The 26,221-nt window shown below is 37.5% G+C and overlaps 1 protein-coding gene and 1 non-coding gene across 16 annotated transcripts in view; one reads left to right on the plus strand and one right to left on the minus strand.

The window, feature by feature from the left end:
* Positions 1–26,221, plus strand: part of LOC105484451 (RAB GTPase activating protein 1 like) — a 796,528-nt gene that overhangs the window by 26,412 nt on the left and 743,895 nt on the right. The window contains exon 2 of one of the 15 annotated variants that reach the window (XM_071069671.1): positions 6,346–6,565. The exons of the other annotated variants lie outside the window; for them this stretch is intronic. The gene's annotated coding sequence lies outside the window, so the exon portion shown is untranslated. The remainder of the gene's footprint in view (positions 1–6,345; positions 6,566–26,221) is intronic. 15 annotated transcript variants of the gene reach the window in all.
* LOC112427242 (small nucleolar RNA U13) lies at positions 21,243–21,344 on the minus strand. Its single transcript, XR_003018752.1, has one exon. It is a non-coding gene; the product is annotated as a small nucleolar RNA U13 (small nucleolar RNA).

Consider the following 26,221-nt stretch of genomic DNA (forward strand, 5'->3'; position numbering starts at 1 on the left):
ATTTATTTCTTCAATTCATAGTAGCCAAAGGTAATTAGATTTTACTTTTGGCAGGTGTATGCTAGCAATGTCTACTTTAGTTAAGAAGATGCCCAACCTCTAAGTGGTGTGGGAGGTGTTCCTAAAGGTCACTCAAGGTTGGGGTACAGTTGTGGTGGCAACCCTTCCCTGCTTAACTTGGTATTTGCTCTGTAGGGCAATGATTCTTAACCTCTTTGGGTTATAGATTTCAATGAAGTGTTTCTAGGGATAGGAGGAGCCTGGGAGGGATCTGTCAGTGCTCTCTGCTATCCTTTTGTTTCTAGTGACAGTATCTGCGAAATATGGGGAGACCTTAAGAAGTCTTATAATCTTTTAGATCTATTAGGTTGGTGCAAAAGTGATTGCGGTTAATAACTTCAAAATCTACTGGCTAGGGATCATTCAGTAAGCAAGTAAATATACCAGCTGAGATGGAGAAAAGCGTAGGCAGCTTGCTTTGAGAATTTTAGAGCTAAAGTACAGTGAAGGGTAATTTTAAATTTTATTTCTTTTAGAAGGTTTTATTTATAGTTAAAATGACTTTTTGGTTTTATTTAAATAAATATAAAATTATACATTCAAATATTTCAAGAAATTTATTTCTTGAAATTTTCTCCTTTATTTTAAAATGCTGGTTAGTATGTGATAGTTGTAGCACATTTAAAGAAGAATGCAAGTAAAAAGTACAATTCTACTTCTCCCTATACATTGTTTAATAAGCATATGCCTTTTAAAAAATGAGTTTATAATGGACTGAGTATATTTTGGATATTTTTCTGTGGCAACATAATACCACATAATTAACTGTCTCCTTATTGTTAAATGTTTAGAATCCCTCCTCCCCGCACCCCCTTTGAAAGAAATCCTGACATGTGTGTCCTTGTAATTGTACTTTCATATATTGGCAAGTAGTTTCCTGGGACAGAATTTTGCAGATGGATCCTGGATCATTGTGTACATTTACTTTAAAATTTGCTTAAAGGCCGGGTGCGGTGGCTCACGCCTGTAATCCCAGCACTTTGGGAGCCCAAGGTGGGCAGATCACCTGAGGTCAGGAGTTCGAGACCAACATGGAGAAACCCTGTCTCTACTAAAAATACAAAATTAGCCAGGTGTGGTGGCACATGCTTATGTTCTCAGCTACTTGGGAAGGGTGAGGCAGGAGAATCGCTTTAACCCAGGAGGTGGAGGTTGCGGTGAGCCAAGATCCCGCCATTGCACTCCAGCCCAGGCAACAAGAGCGAAACTCTGTCTCAAAAAAAAGAGAAAATTTGCTTAAAAATTTTCTTTTAATTCTAACAGAGTTTTATGTTGACTTTTAGTGCTTTTTGGGCGCTGATGCTCAAACTTATTTTGATAAAGATGAAAGATGTTTACCAAATAGAATATTGGACGTAGAAACTCCCAAGGAAATTCTCTACGTAGCTGAATTACAGGTAGATGGTAAAGATGCAAGGATAATCTCACAAAGTTATAGCTAATAATCACTAATTCTGAGTGATTTGGCAATGTGTGGGCAAGTAGTTATGTTATGTTATGTTATGTTATTTTATTTTATTTTATTTTTTTTGAGACAGAGTCTCGCTGTGTTGCCAGGCTAGAGTGTAGTGGCGCAATCTCGGCTCACTGCAACCTCTGCCTCCCGGGTTCAAGCGATTCTCCTGCCTCAGCCTTCCAAGTAGCTGGGACTACAGGCGCTTGCCACCACACCCAGATAATTTTTGTATTTTTAGTAGAGGCGAGGTTTCACCATGTTAGCCAGGATGTTCTCGATCTCTTGACCTCGTGATCCGCCCGCCTTGGCCTCCCAAGATGCTGGGATTACAGAGTTACGTTATTTTAAACTGCTTTCTAGTAAGAAATATAAAGTCAATGCTTTGATTTAAAAAGAATGCATGTGGTTAAAATTTAAACAGTTCAGAATGTTATCTGTCTACTGTGTAGATCCCTGCTCCCCTTCCACACCAACCTGTAGAAAAACTAGTCAGCTCAGTTATTCAGAGGCTGATTTACCAGTTTGTTATTATCTGTGTACTTTTATTCTCCATATTTGACCTTTTACTACTCAGTTCTACATCAACTAGTATGGACATGTAAAAGGAAAGGGAGAGAATGTGATCATATCTAGTAAATGATGGGTTAATTGAAAAAGTTGTTTAAAGTCAGGAATCATAAAAACATAACATACATACACTTTAAACATTTTACTTTAACTTGAAATCGATGTATACATTTATTTACCAAGATTTTGATGTTGGGCCAAGGCCTTCTGGCATTCTATATCTTGGTCTTTCTTTCATGCACTTCCCCTATGCTTCATTGTAGATTTTTCAGTGTATTTAAAACTTTAAATCCTTAAATGTGGTACAAGACTGTACATTATGTGGCTCTTTGCCAGTTCTTTTGAAATCTACTTATCCTCAGGTTTTCTGTGATAAGTTTTACTGGCTTTTCAGTTTCTTAAACTTGCCTCAGGGCCTTTCCACATAATGTTCCCATAACCTGGAATGATAATTTCTTTAAATCATTGGCTGGCCCAGATCTTTTGAGGTCTCATCTCAAATGCCCTCAGAAAGTCTTGTAAATATTAGATAATATTCTAGTATAAAGTAGGATAACCCCAACCTCCCCACAAGCCCACTAATATCACCCTTTTCTCTTCCTTCACTCTACCTGCCACACTTGGCAGGAAGTGAACAGAGTGATTTTCTTTTTCCAAGACTGAAGACTCTGTGAAGGCAAGGGCCATATATGTTGGGTTTACCATAGTGTAATAGCCTTTGCTTAGAGTAGTGTCTGTTATATAATAAGAAGCTTAAATATTTGTAGACTTAATCAAATGTTTATTATTTGTATATAATATGTCAGGTACTGTGGGGGGCATTACTTAGTAAAATGCCACTTAGTCACCTCATTGATAGCCTATAGTGCATTTTAAAATGGAAATGTGTACATCCAAGTGTGCATTTAATGAAATATGGGACATTTAAAAAGTTCTCAGATGCTAATACTGGAGAGAATAATACAAATTTACTAAAATAATTAGGACCCTTTTTAAAACATGGGGGCAATGTTGCTTATCTTTTTAAAAATAGTCATTTATTTTTCATTCACTACCTTGAGAATTCTGATCATCTTGTAGGAAACTTAGAAAAACTGGGAACGTCATAGGAACTATTATTAATAATTATAGAATTGTTTTCCTCTAAATTAGAGTTTTCTTTGTGACCCTGCATAATGTAATGATACTTGCTCTCTGGAGAGCCAAATGGGCTTGAAGTATAGAAACAGAACTGGAGCCTAGGTAATTAAAACTAAACTAATATACTATAATTCTGATTGTTATATCTTAAGATCTGTTGGCCTTAATAAGGTGTGCTGGGATAAACAAAAAGGAAGGCATCATTTGTAAAGATTTCCTCCTGTAATCCCACTTTTGTTTTTGTATAACCAGAAATTCTCTGATATGGCAGGGTACTCTTTATATAAAGACTATGGGCGGTAAGTGTTTAGTGTTTGTCTTTATATTAGGTCTGTGGAGTGTGGTTTCTTGATTATGGGTGAGGAAATTAGCCTTTCAAATTCCATTTGCTGTAAAGTGAATTTGGATTTGGTATTTGTATTAGTTGGCTAATTTAATTCAAATCTTTTGAAATTTTCTGTGCTGAAATGATCTTAGAAAGATCAAAATGTCTCTAATAGAAATTATTTTGGTCTTTGAAGTGTATAAATTTAACCTATTCATAAAACAAGTGTTATCAGCTGGTATGTTTCTTATACTTTTCTGGGAATATAAAAATGAATAAGGCATGGTTGTTGTCTTAGAGGAAATAATTGTAATTGATGAGATACATATAAATAATATGATACGATAAATGCTAGAGTAGGAATATAAATTATGTAAAGTGTTGTATAAGCACTGTAGAGGGAGTGATTGACTCTTTGAGAGAGTTGGAGAAAGTTTACAGATTTGTTAATCCAGACATGTCTAATTATTAGGATTTTTAACACTTTTGTGTCTTCTCTTTTTCCTGTTTAGCTTTGTACCTTGCCATTAGAACTGTTGAGTGACCACGTGCATTGTAAATGAGCAATAATATTTTGAAATAAATCTTTTTTCCTGAGCAGCGGGTCTTAAAATACTCAGTAAACAGTGCTCTACACAGATGTGCTGTCATCTAGGCTTTGTTGTTCCATTTTTACAGCACAGGCAGAGTAGATATTGCATAATTTTTAAGGGCCCTGTGATTTTTGCAATGGGATGTGAGCATTGGATTCAACTTAAAGTCACCAGCTGCATTAGCCTCTAACAAGAGAGTCAGCATGTCCTTCGAAGATTTGAAGCCAGGCATTGACTTCTCTCTAGCAATGAAAGTCTTAGATAGCATTTATCTATCTATCTATCTATCTATCTATCTATCTATCTATCTATCTATCTATCTGTCTGTCTGTCTATTTATTGAGACGGAGCCTCTCTCTGTCTCCCAGGCTGGAGTGCAGTGGCCTGATCTTGGCTCACTGCAAGCTCCGCCTCCCGGGTTCACACCATTCTCCCACCTCAGCCTCCCGAGTAGCTGGGACTACAGGCAACCGCCAGCACGCCTGACTAATTTTTTATGTTTTTGGTAGAGACGGGGTTTCACTGTGTTAGCCAGGATGGTCTCGATCTCCTGACTTAGTGATCTGCCCGCCTCTGCCTCCCAAAGCGCTAGGATTACAGGCATGAGCCACCACACCCGGCAGATAGCATTTCTTTCAGTAGAAGATTGTTTACATTGAAAATCTGTTGTTTAATGAAGCCACATTCATCAGTTATCTTAGCCAGATCTTCTGGATAACTTACTGCAGCTTCTATTACTGTATTAGTACTTACTGCTTCACTTTATAGTGTGTTATGGAGATGGCTTTTTTTTTAAACCTTGCTTATTGTTTGAATATTTGTCCCCTCTAAAACTTCTGTTGATATTTAATTTCCATTGTGGCAATATTGAGAAGTGTGATTTTCAGAGGTGATTGCGTCGTGAGGGCTCTGCTTTCATGAATTCATTCATGGATTAATGTATTAATGGATTATCATGGGAGTGAGACTGACTAAGAAGAGAAGGGGGCTGGATGCAGTAGCTCACACCTGTAATCCTTGTACTTTGGGAAGCCAAGGCAGGAGGATTGCTTGATCCCAGGAGTTTGAGACCAGCCTGGGCAACATAGTGAGACTCTGCCTCTACAAAAAATAAAAAAATAACTAGCTGGATGTGGTTGTGTGTGCCTGTAGTGCCAGCTGTAGTCCCGGGCTGGGTGACAGAATGAGACTCTGTCTCCAAAAAAAAAAAGGAAGGGAGACCTGAGTTAGCATATTCAGCCTCTTTGCCATGTGGTTCCCTGTTCTGCTGTTCTGCTCCGACTCTGCAGAGAGTCCCCACCTGAAAGAAGGCCCTCGGCCGGGCGCAGTGGCTAACACCTGTAATCCCAGCACTTTGGAAGGCCAAGGTGGGTGGATCATGAGGTCAGGAGATTAAGACCATCCTGGCCAACATGGTGAAACCCCGTCTCTACTAAAAATACAAAAATTAGCTGGGCATGGTGGCATGCGCCTGTAGTCCCAGCTACTTGCGAGGCTGAGGCAGGAGAATCGCTTGAACCCAGGAGGTGGAGGTTGCAGTGAGCCGAGAGTACACTACTGCACTCCACCCTGGTGACAGAGTGAGACTCTGTCTCAGAAAAAAAATAAAAATAAAAAAGAAAGAAGGCCCTCACCAGATGCTGCCCATTTACCTTGGGCTTCTCAGCATCCATAACTGTAAGAAATCATTTTCTTTATAAATTACCAAGTCTCAGGTATTTTTTATAAGCAGTAGAAAACAGACTAAGATAAATGATGTGAACCAGCATCTGCTACTTTCAGACTTTTCTTCTGCGGTTTCCTTACGCTTTTCATCCTTGCTTAAAATTGAAGAGTTAGAGCCTAGCTCTGGATTGGGATTTGGCTTAAGACAATGGTTGGTTTGATGTTCTCTCCAAAGTACTAACACTTTCCACTCAGCAGCAATAAGGCTGTTTCACTTTCTTACCATTTGTGTGTTCAGTGGACTAGCACTTTAAATTTTTTAAAAACACTTTACCTTTGCATTCAAACTTCACTGACTGGTACAAGAGGCCCAGCTTTTGGTCTGTCTCTGCATTCAACATGTTGCCTTCCTCAGTAAGCTTAATAATTTCTAGCTTTTGATTTAAAGTGAGAGACTTGCAACTCTTCCTTTCATTTGAACACTTAGAAGCTATTGTAGCATTGTTAATTGGCCTATTTTAAATATTGTTGTGTTTCAGGAATAGGGAAGCCCAAGGAGAGGGAAGGAGATGGAAGAATGGCTGTTGGTGGAGCAGGCAGAACACACACAGCCTTTAAACTGTGAAGTTCGCTGTCTTAGATAGGTGCAGTTGTGGCGCCTGTCAACTATTGCAGTAGTAAAGATCACTGATCACGGATCACCAGAACAGATAGAAAAATAATGAAAAAGCATGATAAAGTAAAGCACAATAAAATGAGGTATGCCTGTACCTTATAATGGCTTGAAAATTTCTTAAATTCTGTGTTTTATCTCAGGAATGTGTGTGAATTTTGCATTTCATTGCATACTGTTAATATAAATATACAAATATTTGAATTACTGCCAGGAAAATTAAAACAAAAATCATTTCCTTTTTGTCTATTAATTTGTGAAAACTGGCATGAATGAAGAGAGCTGACACTACATACCAGGTTTAGCACTTACTTTCTTTTTCTTAGTATATCCCTGGTATGTTTCAGTTTATACCTGAAGATGTATGTCACCAGTTTGAGAAAAAAAGATTGGTCAGTCAGATCATGAAACATTGCATTCTTTTTCTCCCTCTTATATATAGTATAGTCTTGGGGAAAATTACTTAATTTGAGTCTTCTACCCTCTTAAATTGGGCCAATAATGTGTACCCATACTTTTTTTTGGAGGGGATCATATAGTAACTGCTAATTAAACATTTATTAGCTGCTTCTTCCTTTTCTTCCCACATTCCTGTTGCTTTCTTCTTGGCTTTAACCCAGGTCTTATAACTGCTTGGTATGCTTTAATCAGCTTGCTTACTGCCTTGCTGGTTTTTATTAGCCAGTGCGTAGAGAATAATGTGAGAAGATGCTTGGGGCATAAGCTGAGACATTCCTGGAATGATAGAGACACACTGACTCAGGAGCAGTCAGTGCACAGGGAAGTGTTCAAATTTAGCTCATCAGAATAAGCAAAGGTCTAGAAAGACATCTACATTAATCAATGGAAACAGGGGCCAGACTAAAAATTGGAATTAGAATGTAGGACTGAATGCATTTATACGTAGAGTCTGCTTTCTGTGCCGCAGTAAAAGCAGGTGGTATTGACTTAGGTTTTTTCAAAGTGGTTAAAGTATTAGACTGAATGGTCTAAAAATTTCCTAGATTGAAGTAAAGGTATGTTCAAGAATAGACTATCTCTGAAATGTTACAATTGAACATAGAACATTTATGTTAGTGGTTTTATTCTGTAAATGATAATATTAATCCCTGTAGTTCTCTTTATGTTGTCAGTGTGTTACATTAACTGTATCTGCTTGATCTCAAACCTTGATTATTTCTCTAACTGCATAAAAGTCACTTATCCACCTCTCAGGTTTTTTTTTTGTTGTTGTTGTTGTTGTTGTTTTTTCTTTTCTTTGAGACGGAGTCTCACTCTGCTGCCTAGGCTGGAATGCAGTGGTGCGATCTTGGCTCACTGCAACCTTCACCTACCAAGTTCAAGTGATTCTCGTGCCTCAGCGTCCTGAGTAGTTGGGATTATAGGCACATACCACCATGCCGAGATAAATTTTGTGTTTTTAGTGGAGACAGGGTTTCACCATGTTGGCCAGACTCGTCTCGAACTTCCAACCTCAGGTGATCCACCTGCCTCGGCCTCCTAAAGTGCTGGGATTACACGCGTGAGCCACTGCACCCAGCCTTAGAGTTTTTTTTTTTTTTTTTTTTTTTTTGAGACAGAGTCTTGTTCTGTCCCCCAGGCTGGAGTGCAGTGGCACGATCTCGGCTCACTGCAAGCTCCGTCTCCTGGGTTCAGGCCATTCTCCTGCCTCAGCCTCCCGAGTAGCTGGGACTACAGGCGCCTGCCACCGCACCCGGCTAATTTTTTGTATTTTTAGTAGAGACGGGGTTTCACTGTGGTCTCGATCTCCTGACCTTGTGATCCGCCCGCCTCAGCCTCCCAAAGTGCTGGGATTACAGGCGTGAGCCACCGCGCCCGGCAGCCTCGGAGTTCTTTACAGAGAAGAGAAACAATAAGTCTAATGTGGATCAAAATGAAGTATTGAGCTTCATTACTGGTAAAGGTGAGTTGGAAAATGTGGTGAATATTACAGTATTGCACTCCTAGTGAAAAGTGAAAGCTCCCACATGAAAATAGGAGAACAGAGGAATAGGTTTTTCTTTTCAGTGTAATGAGATCTGGCATTGCCAGAGTCCCTTCAGATAAACACTTTGGGCAGGAAACTAGGCAGGCATATCACCATTGGGCTTCAGATGGGCACCTAACAATGCTGTCGTTACTTTAGGAGACAGATCACCACAAAGTGAGATCGATTTGGTTGCTTCAGATCTGGACTGAATATTGTATTTTAATTAGCTATATTAAATAAAACAAATTAACTCTTTTGAATGTATTGCTTCATTTGTAAGGTGGGATTACAGTTATTTGAGTGATGATTACAAACATAAACATGACTAAAATGCCCAGTACTTTCTGGTTTATAGTAGTGGTTTCTGGTTTAGTAAATAGTAATAAAAGGATAACTGTTAACAGTCAACAAGTCAAACCTTGAAAATGTTTGCATCTTTAAAAATTATAACTGCCACATTTGTTACATTTTAAATTGTGCTGTTAAAAGTAGAAAACTTGGCTGGGCGCAGTGGCTCACATCTGTAATCCCAGCACTTTGGGAGGCCCAGGCGGGCAGGTCATCTGAGGTCAGGAGTTCCAGACCAATCTTGCTAACATGACAAAACCCTGTCTCTACTAAAAATACAAAAATTAGCTGGATGTGGTGGCAAACGCCTGTAATCCCAGCTACTCGGGAGACTGAGGCATGAGAATTGCTTGAACTTGGGAGGTGGAGGTTGCAGTGAGCCGAGATCGTGCCACTGCACTCCAGCCTGGGTGACAGAGCCAGACTCTGTCTCAAAAAAAACCCCCAAAATTGAAAACCTGTCTCCTTAAACTAATATTGTTTCTCTGACCTACTCATTTCAGGAAACAAAAGGCTACAATTGCCTTTATGCTGATATGCCCTTATATTGAAGACTTGACCATATATAGGAACATTACCCAGAATGCCGGGTATAGGTTTTGATTTTCTTGTCAAAATAAAATGTCAGACATATTCTCCATGTGTTTTGGAGAAGGTAGTATTATATGGGTCAACTGTACATTAGTGAAGACCTGTCATTTGAAATAGGAGCTTTTAAAATTGTATATATTTAAGGTGTAAAACATGATGTTTTGATATACATATACATAGTTAAATGATTACTACAGTAATAGGAGCAATAATTTCAATTTGAGCCAATGTGTTGATATTGTGGAAAAAGTGTTATTTTAGGGCACAGGAAAACATACAGAATATACTGACCTGACTTAAACTTTCTTTTTTTTTTTTTTTTTTTTTTTTTTTTTTGAGACGGAGTCTCGCTCTGTAGCCCAGGCTGGAGTGCAGTGGCCGGATCTCAGCTCACTGCAAGCTCCGCCTCCCGGGTTCACGCCATTCTCCGCCTCAGCCTCCCGAGTAGCTGGGACTACAGGCGCTGCCACCTCGCCCGGCTATTTTTTGTATTTCTTAGTAGAGACGGGGTTTCACCGTGTTAGCCAGGATGGTCTCGATCTCCTGACCTCGTGATCCGCCCATCTCGGCCTCCCAAAGGGCTGGGATTACAGGCTTGAGCCACCGCGCCCGGCCCTGACTTAAACTTTCTATAGGATAACTTGCACATAAGTATTGTTTAGTAAATATTTGTTGACTGGCCTCTTGCTGTATATTCATTTAGTCAGATACATTAATGAAGATCCTAAGGTACTTCATTAAAATTTGAATATGTGTAACAGGATACTCCTTTATCGATGGAATAAAGTGAGGCTAAAACATACATTTAGTTGTGTTCAGTCTGTTTGACGCTAGAAGTTGTAACAAGGGGCTGGGATTTCTGGTACTAAATAATATTGTTCTTTGGGGAGAGAATTCTGGAGCTTTTCTTGGACCAGTTACTGTTTACTGATTTAGTTTTAAAAATGTATATGAAGAAAGTCATTTAAGTATGTGCTGTGTCCTACGTTGTCTGCATCAAGCCTCCAGCTGTTTAACCATTCTCTTGATAGAGCAAATTGAAATGTTTTTGGCTTATAGAAGTTTGATATATTTTGACAAGATTATGGCAAGTTTGAAAGATCTTATCCTTTTATTTTTTAAAAAACTTTTATCTTATACTGATTTGCCATAGCATCAAGTGTTACTGAAGTTGTGTGCTAGGGCTTTTATGAAAGGCTGATAATATTTAGCATATTATGTACAAATTGCTTAAATAACCCTGTAAATAAATAAATAATAATAATTTTAAGGTGCTGAGGGAGGTTTTGACTATTGGGAGGAAAGTTACTTGGTGATGTTTTTTTTTAAATGTGAAGTTCAGATGTAGAGTTAACTACTCTGGTTTCTGTGTTGATTATCTTGCTAACAATTTCCCATTTGTTCACTTGCTAAGGCCATTAAAAAAAATTTCCCTGCCGGGTGCGGGAAAATCCTGTAATCTCTGCACTTTGGGAGGCTGAGAAGGGAAGATTGCTTGAGGCCAGGAGTTTGGGACCAGCCTGGGCAACACAATGAGACCCTGTCTTTAACTCCCCCCGCCAAAAAAAAATAGCCGGGTACTGGGGGATGGTGGCATGCACCTGTGTTGGCTGAGATGGGAGGATCACTTGAGCCCTGGAGTTACAGGCTGCCATGAGCTATGATGGCACCACTGTACTCCAGCCTGGGCAACAGGGCAAGACCCTGTCTCTTAAAAAAGGAAAAAAAATCTCATATGCAAAACATAGTTCAAAAGTGGTAATTTTCTTATAAAATTTTCTTATAAAATATTGTTTTTAATCTGAATTTCTTTGTTCAGAAGCAGGAGAGGATCCATGTCTTATTTTTTGCGTTTAGGAGAAACAAATAACATTTAGTTGTGTGTTAAAAAGATAACTGGGGAATTTAGTTGAGGGGGAGGAACCTTTGACTTTTTACATTGTTCTTGGGTATTGGTTTACTATTGTAAAATTCCCAAGTGTAAACTTTGTGAATCAAGAAGGGATTGTTTATATAAGGGAGCATTACTATGTTTATACCTGTATACTTACTGTCTGGCCCTATTCATAGCTATTAGGAATAGTCAATTTTTATTTTGTATTTATAACCTTTTTGAGATAGGGTCTCATTCTGTCTCCCAGGCTGGAGTGCATTGGCACATTCATGGCTCACTGCAGCCTCAATTTCCTGATTCTCCCACCTCAGCCTCCTAAATAGCTGGGACAACAGGTGTGCACCACCATACCTGGCTAATTTATTTTTATTTATTTTTATTTTTTTGTAGAGAAGAGGCCTTGCTATGTTACCCAGGCTGGTCTCAAACTCCTGAGCTCATGCGATCCTCCTGCCTCAGCCTCCCAAAGTGCTGGGATGAGGTGTGAGCCACTGTGTCTCGCCTATTCTGTGTTTTTTTATGGTAGAAATAATTGTTTGTTTCACAATCATCTCAGTATAATTTAACTAGATTAAAAGAAAATGCCTCTGGTTAAATAAACTAAACTTCAAATCTTCCAGCAATACAGTAATATAAAAACAGCTTCGGAAAACCAGAATTCATCTTCCCAGCTTACCTAGATAAATGAGGCTATGATGTAAGAGGCTCTTTACCAGTCTTAAACTTACTGATAGAGTTAGACAGACCATTTTATGTATTTGTACTGCTTGGAGCTTTTAGACTGTTGGGATTTTTTTCTTTTTTTAATTTCAAGTTTTGACTGTGTCTTTAAAATGTAATAATAGTTAGATTTGGGATCCAAGTAGATCACTTTACTCAAAAAATTTGTAATTCTTAGTGGGATTTGGTTTCAGGATAAAAATATAGCTCAGTATAACTCTCTGGAGCTTTTTTTTTTATATGTCTGTCTTTCATCCTGTGTTTATAAAAATCAATAAAGTACAGAGTTGAAAAGTGTTATTTTGCTGACTGAAGTTATAAAAGCCTTGAGTATTTGAGTTCAGTTAAGACTGATTTCAGTGATAGATATTTTCTTTTTTTCTTCTTAACGGTATCAGACTATGAGGGCTCTTCCCTGAGACTTTGACTGTCATTATTATTGACTAAATTGGTAGGTGAAAATTAAAAATAAACTTCTCAAATAAAATAATGAGTTCTCATTTGTTGACTTTATTTTCTTTTTTGTTTGTTTTGTGTGTATAGAAGCTGCATGCTTTGTGACTTGCAGTGCAACTTAAGGAACCCAAAATAAGGATTCTGTCCAACCTCCTTCATATGGGTACCTTTTTTTTTTTGAGACAGGATCTCACTGTCATCCAGTTAGGAGTGGAGTGGTGCGATCATAACTCGCTGCAGACTTGACCTCGTGGGCTCAGGTGATCCTCCCACCTCATCTTCTCAAGTAGCTGGGACTATAGGTGCATGCCACTATGTATGGCTAATATTTTCTATTTTTTGTAGAGAGAGAGTTTTGCCATGTTGCTGGTCTTGAACTCCTGGGCTTAAGTTAACTACCTGCCTTGGCCTTCCAAAGTTCTGGGATTATAGGTGTGAGCCACCATGCCCGGTCAGATTGATACTTGCATTTGTGGACTTAACACATGTAACTAGTGCTGTTCCTTTAATTCTTATGTTTTGGGATATTCTCATTTTTATTTTGTATTCAGGATCAGGAACCTATAAGACAACTGGTTTGCTTTAAGAGACTAAACTTTATTTTGGGGGAGTTGGGAAGAATTGTTTGGAAGTGCTGAAATTTTTGTTTTCCTTTATGTTTAAAGAGGTCAAATAATCCACAAGGTGTATGTGGTGATTTGAGAAGCTGCAGGGACACTCCATTGTTGTAGGTATTAGGGGCCTGAGGAAGCCACAACTTTAATTCATCTCTAAATTCTCAGCTTGTTGTGTTAAGTACATTGTAGACTTCCAGTTAGTGTTTGAATGAATGAATTCATGGTAGGCACATTAAATATTTGGCATATTTTGGGTAAGTATTTAATTATTTTTCTTCTATTTTTGGGTCATCTTTAGAAATTATGATACATCATAGTTGCTCCATTTTCTTAAAGTTAGGCTGATGTGACTAGCCATTTATATGGTTTGTTTTCTGAGTTCTGCTCTCCTGGAAAATTATATGTCTCTGTTTGTCAGACTTTTTATGCGCTTCAGTAAAATTTACTAGTATTCTTTGTATGTTCTGTATATATCATAATTTTATTGTTACATACCTGTTTTATTGATATTTTATCATAAATAGGTTTCTGTCACCCCTGTTTGGAGGAGGGTAATGAGATACAGCTGGTCTGAAAGAAAATTGCTGAATTAGTATGTTTTCTATCTGGCAGGTTTGCTTAATAAAATTTATATTATTAATTGATTTATTATAAATTGATTAATTTATTAATAAAATAGGAGATAATACTGATTATCTCCTATCTTCATAAGAAATGTATTTTAAAAAATTTTTAGATATGTCTAAAAGTAAGATTTACATTGCAGGGTGGGGGGGTTCTGTATTCTATTCATAGATAGCTAAGTAAAGTATGAAATTCCTAGAAAACAGATATTGTTTTTAGGCGAAGGTTAATTATGAGCTGGTTGAGATTATTTCTACAGTTTCAGGGGCCCTGGGGAGGAATTCCAGTCACTTTCTTATTGTCTTGCTAGCCTGAAAGTCTTTGGATGGGACCACATATCTGTCCTGGTAGTGGTGAAGATAGGGATTTTACTTAATGGTCATGACTGCAGAGGAGACCTTGCCTTTTTTCTCTGGGCAGATAATGTCACTATAAAAAAAGAGGAAATAATATTTGTCCCATGGGTATAAATAATTGCATGTGGTATAAGAAAGGCAAGTTAAGAGAGTTACGTATTTATAAAACATGAAACTATGAAATGTTTTTTATTATAATTAAACATATTTATAAATATATTTATTATAAAAACATAATAAAATGACTAGCACTATTTTGTATACTTAATATGTCCTAAGAGTTCTGTTATTTTTCTGAAATCGTTTATTAGTTTTAATTGTTTTTCAGTTGATACTTTCAGATTCTAGTGGCAATTTGCACAGTAATAGTACTATAATGGTACAAAACCAGCAATGTTTTGATATATATAGTATTTTCATTTTTATAATTTAAGCAGCTTGTGATTATACTTTTGATGTCTTTATTGCCACCAAGTGTATAGTGCTTTTTAATTTCATTCAGCACATATTTATTTTAATATGTGTCAGGCACTTGTTTAGGTGCTGAGGATGCAGCAGTGCATGAAACAGATCTTATGTTCTACTCAAAGCTGGGGAATGTTGAACAATAAGTGAGCAATTACAATCCCCTCTAATTGATATAAACTGTAATCGATACTTAGTTTTATTATATTTTAGTGAGGAAATATATCCTAAGCAATCTCTATGAAAATTATTAAAAGTTTTTTTTTGTTGTTGTTGCTATTATTTTTTGTGGCTGAGGGTATGATCTCTTTTGAAAATGAACCTTTGTGTTTGTTTAAAGTAATAGCTCAATATTTAGGTATATACCAGTTAACCATAAAAATTAAATGGCACTTTATATATCCTAATTTCTTATGCATTTGATTTGTCAGTGACTAATTTTTCTTCTGCTTGAATTGTGTTATCTGTCAATTTTTTATTGTTTTTGAACAGTTTTTGCTGTATGTATTTGATGTTATGCTATTTGGTATATAAAGGCTTTTGACTAAGAGAGTTTCAGTTTGGCTTGTATTACTTATCAATATAAAAAGACCTGTTTGTTCTATTTAATGCTTTTGGCCAGAATCACCCTCTGATACTGAATCTGCCAATTTCAGTATCTTTTTTGTTTAATTTGCCCGATAGTGATTTATACTTTAAAAAAACTTGGCATGTACGTTTGTTTTAGGTATGACTCTTAGGAGCAGTGTATATTAGGTTGAACCACGTGAAATTGTCATTTAAAAATTTTATTCTTTAATTGACTTATAATTGTACATATTTATGGGGTATGTAGTGAGATATGATACATATAATGTATAATGATCAGATCAGGTAATTAGCATATCCATCATCTCAAACGTTTATCCATTTCTGTAGGTCAGAAAATTTCATATACTGGCAATTTCATATGGTTCAACCTATGGATAGTCATCATTTTTTTCTAGTCATCATTTTGACTACATGTGAGAATCTTTTAATAGGCAGTATAGATATCAGTAATAATTAGCGTTTATTGAGTACTTATGTGTGCTGTTCTAAGCACTTATGGTAACTCATTTTATGTTAACAACAATCCTGTGAGATAGGAATATTTATCTTCCATCTGAAAAAAATTAAGGCATAGAGAGATCAAGTTACGTGTTCAGGGTAATTAAACTGATCCATGTAGAAGCCATGATTCAAAACCAGGCATTCTTAGTGCCCAGCTTGGGGTCAACACTGACCTGCTTGGCTTTGGTACCTCTTTACTTGGATTTGTACTAAGCACTCAGTCAGTAGTAACCATTCTCTTCTCCCTTGTGGTAATTAATGGTGGTGGTGGTAGAGAGTCTACAGGATTAGGCTTCAGTTAATTCTTTTCTTTTCTTTTTTGGAGATGGAGTCTCACCCTGTCGCCCAGGCTAGAGTGCAATGGCATGATCTCAGGTCACTGAAACCTCCGCCTCCTGGGTTCAAGCGATTCTCCTGCCCCAGCCTCCCAAGTAGCTGGGATTACAGGTGTGAGCCACCACACCCGGCTAATTTTTTGTATCTTTAGTAGAGACGGGGTTTCACCATGTTGGCCATGCTGGTCTCAAACTCCTGACCTCATGATCTGCCCACCTTGGCCTCCCCAAGTGCTGGGATTACAGGCATGAGCCACTGCGCCCAGCTGGCTTAAGTTAATTCTAAAGCCTGGGACTGTCAGTAGGATTTTAAATCTTAGAGACCAGTTCTGAGAAAGTGACCTGTTGGCTCTGTATTGCCCCCAGGAAAAGTGTTAAGATTGTTATCAGTTACCTGACACCTGGTGGGCCGGCATGCCTTAGCCACAATCTCTTGAATAGTCAGGAATGTCTAAAAAGTTGTAAGAAGAAAAAGCAACAGGAAGAGACAGACAACAGACAGGTGGTTGCCAGGAGCCGGGGTAAGGGGGGAATGGGTAGTGACTGATGGTGGGCACAGGGTTTGCTTTGAAATTAGATTGACACAAATTATTATTTTCCAGTGTATAAAATCAGGTTTTTCAGGAAGTCTTTACATTGAATCACGAGTGATTTCACCCTAGTGTGGTGTAATTGATTTTATTGTTCACTTTTAGTTCTTTATAGACTAATTTCCCCCTCCTTGAGTGTTTGTTTTAAAATTTTGGCTCTTTCTTGGTAACCTGGAATATATATTTGGATAATTATTTTCAGGAAGAGTATATAATATGAGTGATCTCTTTTCTGAGTTCTTGTCCAGTTGAGAAGGACTTGATTATGTACCTGTGCAGGTATGGGATTCTCAGATTTTGATCTTTATGTTTCTGCCTGGGAAAGTTTAAGGGTTGTTATAATCTGGCTTTTAGTTTTCCAGAGGAAAGGGCTAAGTCTGAGATTAACTTGATTCCCCTTGGCCCTTCCTCTCCATTTCTCCTTTTTTCCTCTTTGTAGGTAATCTTTTTTGATTTCTTGTTTTTTGGTAGGATTATAACATGTTTTTACTAGGCTATATTTAGATATTGGCATGTTTTAATTAATTTTTCCCTATATACTCAAACTCTGTACATGTCTGATTCAGATTTTTCTTCAGTTTAGAAAAAATTCCTTCTAGTATTGTTTTTGAGAGTGTAATATGTTTAAGACCACAGACTGAGGAGCCAGACTGCTTGATTTCCAATTCCTGTTATACTAGTGACTGGGTAGGGTTCTTAAGTTTTCTTTCTTTTTTTTTTCTTTTGAGACAGTCCCGCTCTATCGTACAGGCTGGAGTGCAGTGGCGTCATCTCGGCTCACTGCAACCTCCGCCTCCTGGGATCGAGTGATTCTCCTGCCTCAGTCTCCTGAGTAGCTGGGATTACAGGTGCACACCACCATGCCTGGCTAATTTTTTTGTATTTTTAGTAGAGACGAGGTTTCACCGTGTTAGCCAGGATGATCTTGATCTCCTGACCTCGTGATCCGCCCGCCTCGGCTTCCTGAAGTGCTGGGATTACAGGCGTGAGCCACTGCGCCTGGCCTGTAGTTCTTTTTATTTTCTGATTGTGGAATTATTTTATTTAGATTGCCTCTTTTGGATATGATCTCTGTGTTTTTCTTTCCTCAGCATTTATATTTCTTAATCCTTTTATTCTTTCTGGGAAAATTTTTTGAGTTTTTAATCTTTTTTCTTTTTTTCTTTTTTTTCTGTTTACTGAAATACCTAATCTGCTGGCCAGTTCTGCTGTTGTTGTCATATTATTTTTTATCTGCAGTTTCTCCAAATCTTAGGTTGTTCCCCATCATAACTTCCTGCTCTAGTTTCTTGTTTGTAATCTTCTCTTGGATTGTCCTGAGAACATCAGTTGGAAATTTTATAAACATGTTTTCCTGTATCTCATAGTAAATCTGTTTCTGAAGAAATTTGCATTCATTGTTTAGGCTAGTATCCATAATTTGAATTAATGGTATTTTTTTTGGACATCAATTTTGTCTTCTGCTCATTTTTATAGTGGAAGGTCTCTGCTAGCTTGGTATTAGTCTTAGCATATGGTAGAATTTGAGATGTTTTATAAGAAAGATAGATGTAGATCATATTAAATTTTTGATTTAAGAAAAATGAAAGGTGGCAATATTTCTTGAAGCCCCAGGAATGACTGATCTGGGATTCATAATATCATAAAAGAGAACGATAAGTGATAAACATTAATATTTATTTAGCTTTTTAAAATGTGCCAGGCACTGTGCCCAGTGCTTTACATATGAATTATATCCTTTACTCTTTCTCAACAACTCTATGGTAGATACTATTTTTCCTGTAAACTTAACGAAGTTGAAGTTTAGAGATTTACTCACTTAAGGTCAGGATTAAACCCAGGTGTGTCTGACTCAGGCCGTTGACTGTCAAATAGTTAGGTTTTAATGGCGTCTTGTCGGTATCCCAAAGGGCTTGAACCCTTGTAAGTAGGTTCAGTTCCAAAATGATACACTGCCCAATCTTAATTCATGATGGTCAGTAGAAGATGTGTTTAGATCCCTCTTGGTGAAAGGAGCCCCCGAGTTTCCATGTAATACACTTGGAAAACCACAGAATTTGTTTCCTTAATTTTGCTCATTCACAACCCCTCTGTCACACTGCTTGATTCTTCTCTGTTTCTTAAGCGTTGCACAATACATCTGATCTCTTGTTTTTAAAAAGTCTCTTCTGCCTGGCCAACATGATGAAACCCTGTGTCTACTAAAAATACAAAAGTTAGCCGGGTGTGGTTGCGGGGCGCCTGTAATCTCAGCCACTCAGGAGGCTGAGGCAGGAGAATTGCTTGAACCCGAGAGGTGGAGGTTGCAGTGAGCTGAGATTGCGCCATTGCACTCCAGCCTGGGTAATGAGAGCGAAACTTCATCTCAATTAAAAAAAAAAAAATCTGTTATGGTCTGTGTTATGTAGATATTCTTGGAGTTCTGGGCATGTAGCTGACACCTTTTCATGAAGTGCAGAAAAACCCATTTTATATGAATGTGTTTTCAGAGTCAACCATAGTTCCTATTACAGAAGATAGACCCATTAATTATTGGTTGTGTGAATGTTGTATAAATTAAATTAGATAAGGAGATTACATATCATACTCCTCTAAAATGGGCATATTTAAAGTAGTTGGGTATATGTATCATGATCAACTGGAAATCTTTTTCAAAATACAGATGTTTATTATGACTTAGAAACACTCTTCTAAGTTGATTATATTTAGAGACTGTAAAAGTAATTGAATAGTTTTTGGTCAATAATTGCTACTTTTCTTGATTTTTAAATATTCATGCTGTAATGATCAAAATGTCCAAATTCATAGCGTATATGGTTTAGATCTAGTTTATAATATACAGAGAAAGGCTGTCAGGAGTTTCTTGAGGTAATAAATACATTATTGTCTAGTTCATTTTGGAGTTATTTACTGTACTAAACCAGCCTTACAATGAATTTGCAGATTTTTGATATTACTCTTGGCTTGCAGAGAGAGAAGGATGCACAGTAAATAATCCCTAAATTCAGGGAGTTGACCTAATGAGAGTAAGTTGAGAATAGTTGAATTTTTAAGCTCTTTGGATTCTGGGCTAGTATTTTGATTTATTTGATTTAAGATGATTGTTGAGGTTACATGAAAATAAGTCTTTCCAAAATGAAAATATTTTTAGTAATCAAATGAGGATTTTCTGATCAGCAATAGGGTGCATTGGAAATGAGATTTTCTGATCCACAGCAGCATGGATTGCACCGTACTGGGGAATTGATGTAAAGTAATACTTAAAAGTTTATATTACTGGCCAGGCACCTTGGTCATCAAGAGTGAGTGAGTCCAATAACTAGTAGGTGTCTTGGCTTGTGAGGTGCCCCCTCCAGCATTAATGGGAAAAGAGATGAGGGCCAGGGCCGGGCACAGTGGCTCACTCCTGTAGTCCCAGCACTTTGGGAGACCAAGGCAGGTGGATCACCTGAGGGGGGAGTTCGAGACCAGCCTGACCAACATGGAGAAACCTTGTCTCTACTAAAAATACAAAATTAGCTGGGCGTGTGGTGCATACCTGTAATCCCAGCTACTTGGGAGGCTGAGGCAGGAGAGTTGCTTGAACCTGGGAGGTGGAGGTTGCAGTGAGCCAATATTGCGCCATTGCACTCCAGCCTGTGCAACAAAAGCAAAACTCCGTCTCAAAAAAAGAAAAAGTTCTTATTACTGAGGAAAATTAAAAAATTCAGTGCCTTCAATATAAACACTTAAAATTATGGAATATGAAAATTATGGACATATCAGACCTGAATTTTATGTTATTTTACCCACTTGACCGGTAGGGTCTTGAGTCATATATTTTAGTGGAGGCAGTTTTATTCGTGTATTTTTTTTTTTATTTTTTAAGACAGGCTCATGCTCTGTTGCCCAGGCTAAAGTGCAGTGGTGCGGTCTCGACTCACTGCAACCTCTGCCTGCTGGATTCAAGCAATTCTCCTGCCTGAGCCTCCCGAGCAGCTAGGATTACAGGCGTACACTACCACACTCGGCTAATTTCTGTATTTTTAGTACGGACGGGATTTCACTGTGTTGGCCAGGCTGGTCTCAAACTCCTGACCGCAAGTTATCCGCCCACTTTGGCCTTCCAAAGTGCTGGGATTACAGGTGTGAGCTACCACACCCGGCCCATACATTGTTTTTCAATTCTAAAACATTCTGTTTTAAAAGATCAGTTATTTTGTTCATTATTTCCTTAATAGTGTATTCTTTCATGATTATGAGAGCCAATTCAATATCTCTAATGGTCTTTTGAAAATCTTAAATACGACAAATTTTATTCTGGGTTTCCATGACTCAAAAATCAGTGTTGATGGTTCTTGTCTCCCCTCCCTCATAATGTGGTTTGGCACAATGCTTCAGGGAAATAACAGTGAGGGTGATTGAGGGAAAATTGAAAAATCCATGAAGGAAGTAATAGCTATTCTTAGAATTATTGGCTCTGAAAAAATACTTTCTTAGGTTCTCTTTAGTCATGATTACTCATAGGAAACAAATATGAGGTTTATAGTTTTAAATCCAGGTATTTCTTTAAAGAGAAAGTAAATGTTAAAGAAGTCATATTCATTGTTTTCATTAAGATTTGAGATTTTTGTAACAAGTTAGAGTAAAAGGGAAGTAAAAATCAAATAAGCTAAAATAAGTACCTGAGATGTCTTTTTTTCCCATGTTAGACAGATAATGTACCAACGCTGTAGCAAGGTTTGAGGGAGGCACATCTCATATGTGTGTGGAAACCCAGTTATCACGCTTATGAACTACAAAAGGATCTATATAAGTTCTTGTGTAGGTGTTAGCTAACAATCTGGTGTTCCTAAAATGTGAAACGCATATATCTTACTCTTTGGCAAATTAGCAAAGTAAGCTGGCGTAACAGCTTCTATTCCTGACAGGAAAATTTTATACCTTTTTGTACTTGATTATTCCATTAGATTATTATCTACAGTTACCTGAATGTGAATTAAAAATTAAAAAGAAATCTATATATGAGGTAGATGGATGGCTCCCAGAAAACATGTACGTACAGATGTTTTTGCCATAAACCTATAGAATAATCATATTTAACTAGAGTAGATTTAATCACTTGGGGGCATTGTTGAAACTGCTTCCAGAGGTGGCACAAGTTATATTTTGAAGGTTACAAATTTTGTTATATTTAGTTTATGCCACTTTAATACTTCTAAGGTTTAAATTTTCTGTGCTTTTTTGTTTACTTGACATTTCTGGGATTGAGATCGTGTTTGTTTCCTGCTATATTTGTTTTCTAGTCACGTTGAACCTTGTTTTTCTAATAATTATGCTGCAATATTATTTGATACATAAAATTTTAGCTATGTTCTCTTGTCCCTGTTGATATTTTGCATTTATATAAATAACCTTTATAGGATAAAGTACAGTGTCTTTTATCTTGAAAAAAGATGAAAAACTTTTCCAGTGTGTCCCCATTTGGTTCCAGTTATCCACATTTGAAGTCACTGTGGCTTCGCCTGTTTAAACAAGTTTCTTTTCTTGTCCCTGCAGTAGCAACCACCAGGGCCATCGTTTTACATGTCAATTTCTTTCATTCAGAAAGAGGTGCTCACTTTGGTCATTAATTTTTGTTTTCGTCTGCTCCTCTCATTATGGTAGTTTATAGAAATTATTTTTTAATTTTAGTTTTATTTTTTCTTTTTTTGTAGAGACAGTCTCACTCTGTTGCTCAGGCTGGTCTTGAACTCTTAGCCTCAAGCAGTATTCCTGCCGCAGACTCCCAAAGTGTTGAAATTACAGGTGTGAGACACCACACCCAGCGTAGAGATGGCTTTTTTTTTTTTTTTTTTTTTTGACGGTCTCCTGCCTCAGCTTCCCGAGTAGCTGGGATTACAGGCACCCACCACCACACCCGGCTAATTTTTGTTTTAGTCGAGGTGGAGTTTCACCATGTTGGCTAGGCTAGTCTTGAACTCCTGAGCCCAGGTAATCCGCTGACCTTGACCTCCCAAGGGGCTGGGATTATAGGCGTGAGCCACTGCACCCGGCCTAGAAACTATTCTTTAGCTGTGATATGTACTTTATTCTATCATCATTTATTTTATTTAGATACCACACACTGTGCTAGATTCTAAAGGGAATGTATGCTTGTATTTTTCTTTTTTTTGTTAAGCTAACTTTTTCTCATGCTTTTATTACTTGGATTTTTTTTTTTTTTTGTTTTTTTGAGACAGAGTTTCACTCTTGTCACCCAGGCTGGAGTGTGATAGCGCAATCTCTGCTTACTGCAACCTCTGCCTCTTGGGTTCAAGCAGTTCTCCCACCTCAGCCTCCTGAGTAGCTGAGATTACAGGCGCCTGCCACCACGCCTGGCTAATTTTTGTATTTTTAGGAGAGACGGGATTTCACCATGTTGGCCAGGCTAGTCTCGAACTCTTGACCTCAAGTGATCCTCCCGCCTCAGTGTCCCAAAGTGATGGGATTACAGATGGGAACCACCGTGTCCGGCCTTACTTGGCTTTTTTATTCTTTTTATTTTGGCAAATTTGAAGCATATACAAAACCAGGGAGACTAATATAAATATTCCTGTCACCTTTTGCCAACTTTAGCAATTACCAAATAAGGAGCAATCTTATTTCCTCTATGCCTCTATGCCTCCCAGTTCTACCTTAGATTATATGAAGCAAATCCCAGACAGTCACATCATTTAATATGTAAATATTTCAGTATGTACTGCTGCAAGGACACCTTCATAACCATATCACCATCCTCACACTCTTAAAAATGTCAGCAGTAATTTCTTAAAATCATTATCTAGTCTGTGTTCTTTGTTTTTCTTGCATAGATGGGAAATTTGGAGAGGAAATCTCAACATTTTAATTTACTCTTCCTTCTTTTAAAAATTATCTTTTAGTGTCTCGTATCATAAACCTTCAGAAGTTCAAGTGTGTACTGGTGAGTTAGTCAGTTGAAAGAAACCCATCAGTGTACTTATAGTGTTCCCTCAATGGCACAGTCCTGATCGGACTGTGGAGTACTGGGTGGCTCCTGGAGTTTCAGAAACTTTTAATTTACTCATCTTGGAATTTATTTGTGCAGCAAATATTCAACTGTCTGCTCTATGCCAGGTGTACTTCTAGGTGCTTGGGTTACATCAATGAATAAAACAAAAATCTTTGCCTTTAACAATGTTGTATTCTAGTGACAGACAGTAAACAGTTAATATACTACAAAAATAAATTATTTGTTAGTAAGTAAGTGCTCTGGCAAGCAGGAGTAAGTAGAACAGAATAAAGGGGGAAATTGGAATTTGATGGTGGTGGGAAGCAGTATTAAATAAGGTGAGCATGATAGGTCTCTCAAGAGGATGAGATTTGAGCAAAGGTGTGAATAGGAAACTAAGGATGGTAGTCAGGCAGTTATCTGGGAGAAGTGTGGGTTGTGATGGAACAGCCAGAGCAAGTAAGCCAGGGTTGTTTGAGGGAAAGCAAGGAGATCCTTTAAATGGAGTTGAGTAAACAAGGGGGATAATTGTAGAAGATAGGTTACAGAGGTGAGGTAAAGTGGAGTCAGGAGAGTAGTGAGGTGGGGTAGTTTGTAGTACCAGGTGTGTAATGCTTTTGAAGGTCATTTGGCTTTTATTCTGAGTGAAATGGGAGAGTCATTGGATGGTTTTGATCAGAGCAATGACAGGAACTAAATTAAAAAGATCACTCTGACTACTTTTTGGAAAATAGGCCATAGGAGAGCAAGTAAAGAAACAAGAAGGCTGGTTAAGGATGCTTTTAAAATAATCCAAGTAAGAGACAGTGACTGGGACTGGGTAGTGGCAGTGGAGATGGTGAGAAATAGATGATTTCTGGATATAATTTGAAGGTAGAGCCAAAGGAATTTGCTGAATATAGATATAAAGGGTGTATGTGTGTGTTTAAGGAAGGACAGAAAGAGAGGAGTAGCATGACTCTTAAGTTTTTTGGCCAGAGTAGCTGCAGGGAGGCAATTGCCATAAATTGAGATGAGAAAGCCTGCAGGAGGTTGGTGTCAGGTTAGGGGTAGGTTGGAGGTAGAAAGAAAGGTTAGATTTTTGAGTGTGTTGAGTTTGAAATGTCTTTTAGATGTCTAATTTGAGAAGACTGCCTTATAACTATGTCTGTTAAATAATAAATTTTTGACACCACCACCATCACCAACAAACTCTTGTTAAAAAAAATGAATTAACTGGATTCTGTGTGAACAGCAGTAGAGACTCCATGGCTGTAATATTTCAGTTTCTGCCCTCAGTAAGGCAGCAGGTGTCTTGTGGCTTGACCCAGGATTTAAAGGCATGACAGATGTCAAGATGGACATCAGGATGCAGATTTAGCAGCATGAGTGTTGAAGATTGGATAGGTGATGGTATTTTATAATGCCTTTCCTGTTTAAAACATCTGAAAGCAATGAAAAATATCCGTTAGGTGGACTATTCAATAGAAATGGTTATGAGGCTAGTTGATTCTGTTGAAAGCATGAATAATTTTCATTTCCAATTATGTAAAATACCTTTGGATTTTGTTTGCCTTGTGAGAATGAAAAATTGTAAAACCAAGTAGAACAATTCAGTACTAGAACAATTTTTCACTTTATTTTCCAAAGTAACAGTGACTCAGTTTTTGTATTAATAGTTTCAACTCAACAGGAACTGCTCTCTCTTGCTTTTCTAAACACATGGCATTATATTATTTCATAGAAAATACTTAAGAAATTTTAGGCATGTCATAGTATTTCCTAAATATTAGCTTCTTCAGACCATTCTTCTGTGTGTTTATATTTTTTGTTTGTCCTAATTGGTCATTGATTATCTTGTCCAAGCCAATTGTGACTTCTGCATCAGAGGTTGAAAATCCTTTTTTAAGGGTTTGAAAACTTTTCCCCTGACATTTCATAAGTTTCCTCATAAGTATCCTGCTGAATCATTTTACTGACAATATTAGGAAGTAGTCTCAAATGTAAACTCTTCTTTGTTATAAATTGTTATCAAATCAAAGGAAAATGCCTTTTCTTGAAATCTAGTTAATTTGAGAGGTTTTTATGAATTCTAATTCTTACATGAATCTCTTTTTTCAAATTTTTACTAATTCTGTAAAACTAGGCAGATATAAGTGCATACACATAAAAACATGCACACAGATATACACTATATGCCAAGAAGCCTTTGAGTACTGTGCATTTCAAATTCTTCTTCTAATAGCTTAGAAGGTATTAAGTCAGGCATATCTCAGAAATCCTCAGTGTTCTAGTAAACCCAGAAGGCTCTGTGCTTCAAACACAGAAATTGGATCCTTGCTTTTAGGCTTTAATGGGAAAGGAAAAATAGATAATTAAAAAAATAATTTGAGTTCTCTTCCTTAGTTGTGTTGGTACTATATCTTTGTGGGCAGTGACTGAGGCTCCCCTGACTGCTGATCTTATTTGGATCCGTTAGTTGAAGAGAATAACAGGGAAATTTCTTAGTGTTTTTCTTAGCTTCAGAAACCATGTTCGCTTGCCAAGTTAATGAATTCTTACTTTCTACCTTGAATCTTTCTGTGCCAGACCCAACAAATTGGGTAATGGCTTTTCTGTTAACTTAATGCCAGTTATGTAGGATATGCACAGTAAACATTAATTCACTTTCTTTCCTTCTTATTTCTGCTTGCT

Source organism: Macaca nemestrina, chromosome 1, assembly GCF_043159975.1.
Source record: "Macaca nemestrina isolate mMacNem1 chromosome 1, mMacNem.hap1, whole genome shotgun sequence".
In the NCBI taxonomy this organism is placed as follows: Eukaryota; Metazoa; Chordata; class Mammalia; order Primates; family Cercopithecidae; genus Macaca; species Macaca nemestrina.